Below are 8,031 nucleotides of genomic sequence, written 5' to 3'. Positions count from 1 at the left end.
TTCGCATTTGAGACAAAATTGTCACATTTGCGACGACAATAGGCTTAATGGCTTTTGAGCATTTGCAAAAAGGTCCATTGCTTTTGCGATGATCGTAATTGCAATAAATACAGCTGAGTAAAAGAGGGGAAAACGAGAATTAACTTATTTCTTTCAAATTCTCAACCCTAAACACCCCAGAGGCGATTTTCCCAAGAGTTTTTCTTCCTAAATTCATTGGTAAGTGACTTTAATCTATTTTATTTTAATTGCCCATTACATTTCATAAGTTTCAGCAACAAATCTAGAATTTTTCATGCTATAAATTAAGGGTTTGGGTAGAATTAGGGATTTTTGTAGATTTGGGATTTAGACCTAGAATTGAGGTCGGATTTCGAAATAAATTACATAACCGGGCTTGGGGGTGAATGGATGTTCGGGTTTTGGTCCAAATTTTGGTTTTGACCAAGCGAGCCCGGGGTTAACCTTTGTTGACTTTTTCAATAATAATTTAAATTGAACCTCTTTCATTCGTAGGTAGTTTCTAAGGCTTATATTGAATCGTTTGGTTAATGCTAGATTTGGTTGGTTTGGAGGCTTGTTCGAAAGGCAAGGCCGTAGTTGAACTTTGAGTTGATTGTTGAGTGAGGTAAGTGTTGGGTCTAACCTTGATTTGAGGGAATTAGGAACCCTTGAGCTATGTGCTATGTGAATTATATGTGTAGTGGCGTTTATGTGAGGTGACAAGTATATATACACTGTCAAATTACTTGTTTCCATGCTTTCCCGTATTTCATTAATTACATGTTTTCATGACTTAACCGTTACATTACTTGTTTTCTCTATCTTCATTGCTTAATATTATATCTTGTCTTCATCCCTTAATTGCGACATGCTTATTTGACTTCCATGCCATAATTTCTACTTGCCATTTAGCATTTCTTGTATTAAAATGTCGATCCCCTCCTTAATTCCATACTAATTTGCTAATTGTCTCGATTTGTTTCTCTCATATATCTAAATTATCTTATGCCTTATTACCTTATTATTTCATATTAATTGTTGCCTTCATTGAAGTAATTTCACTTGTATGTATTGTTAAAAGTAGATATCGTTGAGTTGGTAAAGTTGAGACATCCGAGAAGTTCGAGCCTCTTGATTATCATGTTATTCTCCATTGCTCGTACATTTGTTCTCTTGATGTATAATTTCTTGTAAATCTTAATGACATTGCTTGGGGAGCAGGTTGCACGCCGCATGAAAATTGAAAAGAAATGAAGTGAAAAGAGTGGAATAAGGATGGACTATGATATTGACAGATGATTATAAGGAGGGGCCGGGTTGCGCGCCGCAACGGATTTGTTTAAAGTTTATATTGTCGGATCAGGTTGCATGCTACAACATGTTGATGAAAGTTATATTTGTTAAGATTGTAGAATTGGCCTTGGTTGTTGAGATGAGTTCTACAACTGGTTATTCAGGACTCTCTGCTGGTTGATTTTGAGTTTTGTTGATATGAGTTACCTGCTTTACTTCTATTCCTGTCTTTTCTATTATTATTATTGTTATTATTATTATTATTATTATTATTATTATTATTATTATTATTATTATTATTATTATTATTATTATTATTATTATTGCGTACATGTTAATGTAAGTGACCCGCCTTGGCCTCATCACTACATCGAGGTTAGTGATAACTACGGATTCTATCTTATCTTATGCTCTCTTTTGCTTAGGTTTTGGATAAAAATGTGTAAAATTATTCCCGAAAACTAACTTATTGTGCTTGTTTGCAGGGTTTGGTCAAAATGAAGCAAAAAGTCATAACCAACTCATAAAGGAGTTAAACCTGCACAAGTTCAAAACTGAGCTAAAAGCACTGCCAGCAATGAAATTTTGTGGCCGCGGAAGGTCCACCACTGTGGTGAACATAATTACGCTCTCAACGGACTTAAGGTTCAGAGAAGGCAATTTTGGCACAACAAACACCGTTGATCGCGGTGAAATAGCGCGGCAACGGAATTACTTGACGCGGTCGCGGTCCAAATTCCGCTGAGGGCGAAATTGAGAATCAGAGGAATGGAGATTTGAGCTCAAATGAAGAGAGCGGTCCGCGATCATATTTCGCGGCTGTGTTTGAAGACAACGTGGAGGCAGTTGCTTTTCCGCTCCCAGCGGAATCAAGTTCAGACCAAGATCAGGAAAGAAGAAACGCGGTCCGCGCTTGCTTTTGCGCGGCTGCGGAAGTCCAAGCGCTGAGGCGCTCATTATTCCACTGTTAGTGGAACCTCCGTAGGGGCATTTTTGTCCAGTAATTTCAGGTGTGTATAAATAGATCTTTTTCAGATTTTTAGGATATATTTTTGTACTCAGAAGCTCGTGAACCGCCGTACTTAGCTATTTTGAGTAATTTTAGAGTATCTTTAGCTATTATTCTTAGATTTTATCTTTGTAATCAACATTTATGGCTTATATTCATCTCCATCTTTGATTTCTACCTTTATTATGAGTAGCTAAACCCATTAGCTACGGTTGTGACCCAACCCTAGTGTGGGTATTTAATGGGTCTTCTATTTTAGGGCTTAATTGTTTATGGGTTAGTGATATTTAGCTTGTTTCATGCTTTAATTATAGAATTGGTGGTTGCAAATACTGATTCATGCCTTTATGACTTAGGCTCTTCTTGAGAAAGAGGGACTAAGTCTAGGAAACTCAGGCTAACAAGGAATTGGGGTGCATTCAAGAGATTGATAGCCCCAATTAAAGGGTTAAATCTTGAGATAGTAATATCCAACTTGAGCCAATTTTACTTGTATTGTTTGAACACCCAATTGGGCTTGAGAAAGCCAATTACGGCAAAGTCACTCAAATTACCGAGAGGTATAGAGTGAGTAATTATGTGTAATGATTATATCACGACCCCAATTATAACAAGCTTGCCCTAAATTTTAGATCCCATTAGATACTCGCCTAGGTGTAAGTCATTTCTCTAGTGCTTTTTATCACTTGAGAAAACCTTTAGAAAAATATTTTACTTAACTTATTTTCAACAATCAATAGCAATAAAAGTAGTATAGAAACAAATCCAACATGTTTAGAAGTGTATTTAAAGACAACGCACATAGCTAGATAGAAACCCAACTCCAAATCAATATTAACTCTCTGTGGATTCGATCCCGACCTTTCGGGTAAAAGCTGCATCGACCACTCCTTGCCATTTTATAGCGGTGTAGGGTTGGAGCCGATCAGTTAGTCTCGACACTTACAGAGTACATGGGGTCGGTTTTACTCATACTACACTCTGCACTTCTTGTACAGATAGTGAAATTGGTCCCAGCAGCATACCATAGACATTCCCGGATCCTGATACCCAGAGGAGACTTGATGTCACGACCCGGGTTTTCCACCTTCGGGATCGTGATGACGCCTAACTCTTCCAATTGCTAGGCAAGCCAACATATAAAGATCTAATATGCTAACGCTATCCAAAACAGTAAAAAATATTAATTAAGCCAAAACAAAGTAAAGAAGTGCGAAAATTTATAATAATCCAAAAACTACTACACGACTACCCAAAATCTGGTGTCACAATCCACGAACTTCTAAGAGTCACTACAAATACTGTTTTAAAGAAAATACATTTGTTCTCGAAATAAAAGAAAACAGGAAAACTAGGATAACTGGAAGGGGACTCCAGGGTCTACGAACGCTGGCAGATCTACCTTGGGTCTCTTGATGGAGTTAAGGCAGCAACCCAACTCTGATCAATGTGGTCCAGTATTAAAATCTGCACAGAAAGTGTAGAGTGCAGTATCAGTACAACTGACCCCATGTACTTGTAAGTGCCTAGCCTAACCTTGGCAAAGTAGTGACGAGGCTAGGACACGACAATAACATGAACCTGTGCAGTTAAATCATATACGAGAAGATAAAAACAAATGAAAATTTAGCAGATATTAACGGGAAGGGGGAGAAACATGCTAAGGAAAATATCAAATCCTGAAATAGTACAGTAAAGAATCGTAGTAAATAACATGCTTTGCACCTGTGAAAGTAATAGCATAGCAAACAAGTGCACGACATCACCCTTCGTGCTTATACTCTCATTCTCAACATAAGAAACAACAGAAACGGCACGGCATCACCCCTCGTACATTAACTCTCTCATAACATGGAACGACATCACCCTCGTGCATTAACTCTCTCATAGCATGGCACGACATCACCCTTCGTGCATTATCACTCACAGAATACGGCACGACATCACCTTTCGTGCATTATCACTCACTCACAATATATTGCACGGCATCACCCATCGTGCTTTACAGAACAATAACCAACCTCGTTTCAATATTTAACTTCTTAATATAAATCTCAACTTGTGTCAATACTCAACCAATATCTAATTCATGGAAAAACATGATAAGATTTGTTTAACATGAAGAATAACCAGTTTAAGCATGAACAGTACGAATAAAGAATACAACAGTCACAAGTATAGGACTCACTCGCATGCTATAACTCGACGACAACGTATAGGTACTCATCACCTCACCTATACGTCGTACTAAACAACTAAACACATAGCAAATAAGGCAACAACACCTAATCCCTCAAGCTAAGGTTAGCCACAACACTTAACTCGATTCCACGGTCGAACTCAACCCTCAATCACTACTTTTCCCTTAGTTTCCACCTCCGAACCACTCGTATCTAGTCATAATTAACAAAATAATATCAATTACTACTAAAGGAATCAATCACAATGCATAATTACAAGTTTTCCAACATTCTCCCCAAAAAGTCAAAAATCGACCCCGGGCTCGCTTGGTCAAAACTCAAGGTTCGAACCAAAACCCATTCACCCATTCATCCCCGAGCCTAAATATGTAATTAGTTTCGAAATCCGACCCCAAGTCGAGCTCTAAATTATAATTATACAAAAATCCCTAATTCTAACCAAACCCCCAATTTCTACCATGAAAACCCTAGATTTTAGGTTAAAAATTGATGAAATGCAATGGGTAATTGAAAGAAAGTAGTTTAGAATCATTTACCAACACTTTGGGGAAAAAGTTGTCTCTTGAAAATCGCCTCTATGCCTTGTAGTTTTTGAAAATATGAAAGAATGGTCTCATCCCTTTGCATTCGCGAGAAGCCTGTCCCGTTCGTGAAGCCTTGTAGTTTTTGAAAATATGAAATCATGCCTTAATTATGTGCATGTTTGGTTTGGAGACTGAGGGGCTCGTGTGAGTTTCGAATAGGCCACGAAGTAATTTTTCAACTTAGAATAATAGTAGGTGCATGTGTGTTTCTGGTGCTGAACTACAGATCTCGCATTTGCAAGGTCTGGCTCGCAAATGCAACCCTCAATTTTGCGAAGAATGTATCGCATTTGCGAGCATAGTCTAGGTTGGGAATAGTTCACATTTGCGGGCTCTGCATCTTCGCAATTGCGAAGGATTCAATCGCAATTGCTACCATTGTCTACTTGGTGCTTCTTCACATTTACGAAGTATTGTTCGCATTTGCGAACTTCCTTAGTTCGCATTTGAGACAAAATTGTCACATTTGCGATGACAATAGGCTTAATGGCTTTTGCGCATTTGCAAAAAGGTCCATTGCTTTTGCGATCATCGTAATTGCAATAAATACAGCTGAGTAAAAGAGGGGAAAACGAGAATTAACTTATTTCTTTCAAATTCTCAACCCTAAACACCCCAGAGGCGATTTTCCCAAGAGTTTTTCTTCCTAAATTCATTGGTAAGTGACTTTAATCTATTTTATTTTAATTGCCCATTACATTTCATAAGTTTCAGCAACAAATCTAGAATATTTCATGCTATAAATTAAGGGTTTGGGTAGAATTAGGGATTTTTGTAGATTTGGGATTTAGACCTAGAATTGAGGTCGGATTTCGAAATAAATTACATAACCGGGCTTGGGGGTGAATGGATGTTCGGGTTTTGGTCCAAATTTTGGTTTTGACCAAGCGAGCCCGGGGTTAACCTTTGTTGACTTTTTCAATAATAATTTAAATTGAACCTCTTTCATTCGTAGGTAGTTTCTAAGGCTTATATTGAATCGTTTGGTTAATGCTAGATTTGGTTGGTTTGGAGGCTTGTTCGAAAGGCAAGGCCGTAGTTGAACTTTGAGTTGATTGTTGAGTGAGGTAAGTGTTGGGTCTAACCTTGATTTGAGGGAATTAGGAACCCTTGAGCTATGTGCTATGTGAATTATATGTGTAGTGGCGTTTATGTGAGGTGACAAGTATATATACACTGTCAAATTACTTGTTTCCATGCTTTCCCGTATTTCATTAATTACATGTTTTCATGACTTAACCGTTACATTACTTGTTTTCTCTATCTTCATTGCTTAATATTATATCTTGTCTTCATCCCTTAATTGCGACATGCTTATTTGACTTCCATGCCATAATTTCTACTTGCCATTTAGCATTTCTTGTATTAAAATGTCGATCCCCTCCTTAATTCCATACTAATTTGCTAATTGTCTCGATTTGTTTCTCTCATATATCTAAATTATCTTATGCCTTATTACCTTATTATTTCATATTAATTGTTGCCTTCATTGAAGTAATTTCACTTGTATGTATTGTTAAAAGTAGATATCGTTGAGTTGGTAAAGTTGAGACATCCGAGAAGTTCGAGCCTCTTGATTATCATGTTATTCTCCATTGCTCGTACATTTGTTCTCTTGATGTATAATTTCTTGTAAATCTTAATGACATTGCTTGGGGAGCAGGTTGCACGCCGCATGAAAATTGAAAAGAAATGAAGTGAAAAGAGTGGAATAAGGATGGACTATGATATTGACAGATGATTATAAGGAGGGGCCGGGTTGCGCGCCGCAACGGATTTGTTTAAAGTTTATATTGTCGGATCAGGTTGCATGATACAACATGTTGATGAAAGTTATATTTGTTAAGATTGTAGAATTGGCCTTGGTTGTTGAGATGAGTTCTACAACTGGTTATTCAGGACTCTCTGCTGGTTGATTTTGAGTTTTGTTGATATGAGTTACCTGCTTTACTTCTATTCCTGTCTTTTCTATTATTATTATTGTTATTATTATTATTATTATTATTATTATTATTATTATTATTATTATTATTATTATTATTATTATTATTGCGTACATGTTAATGTAAGTGACCCGCCTTAGCCTCATCACTACATCGAGGTTAGTGATAACTACGGATTCTATCTTATCTTATGCTCTCTTTTGCTTAGGTTTTGGATAAAAATGTGTAAAATTATTCCCGAAAACTAACTTATTGTGCTTGTTTGCAGGGTTTGGTCAAAATGAAGCAAAAAGTCATAACCAACTCATAAAGGAGTTAAACCTGCACAAGTTCAAAACTGAGCTAAAAGCACTGCCAGCAATGAAATTTTGTGGCCGCGGAAGGTCCACCACTGTGGTGAACATAATTACGCTCTCAACGGACTTAAGGTTCAGAGAAGGCAATTTTGGCACAACAAACACCGTTGATCGCGGTGAAATAGCGCGGCAACGGAATTACTTGACGCGGTCGCGGTCCAAATTCCGCTGAGGGCGAAATTGAGAATCAGAGGAATGGAGATTTGAGCTCAAATGAAGAGAGCGGTCCGCGATCATATTTCGCGGCCGCGTTTGAAGACAACGTGGAGGCAGTTGCTTTTCCGCTCCCAGCGGAATCAAGTTCAAACCAAGATCAGGAAAGAAGAAACGCGGTCCGCGCTTGCTTTTGCGCGGCTGCGGAAGTCCAAGCGCTGAGGCGCTCATTATTCCACTGTTAGTGGAACCTCCGTAGGGGCATTTTTGTCCAGTAATTTCAGGTGTGTATAAATAGATCTTTTTCAGATTTTTAGGATATATTTTTGTACTCAGAAGCTCGTGAACCGCCGTACTTAGCTATTTTGAGTAATTTTAGAGTATCTTTAGCTATTATTCTTAGATTTTATCTTTGTAATCAACATTTATGGCTTATATTCATCTCCATCTTTGATTTCTACCTTTATTATGAGTAGCTAAACCCATTAG

Source organism: Nicotiana sylvestris, chromosome 6 (assembly GCF_000393655.2).
Source record: "Nicotiana sylvestris chromosome 6, ASM39365v2, whole genome shotgun sequence".
Classification (NCBI taxonomy): domain Eukaryota; kingdom Viridiplantae; phylum Streptophyta; class Magnoliopsida; order Solanales; family Solanaceae; genus Nicotiana; species Nicotiana sylvestris.
Note: the sequence above shows the minus strand (reverse complement) of the source record.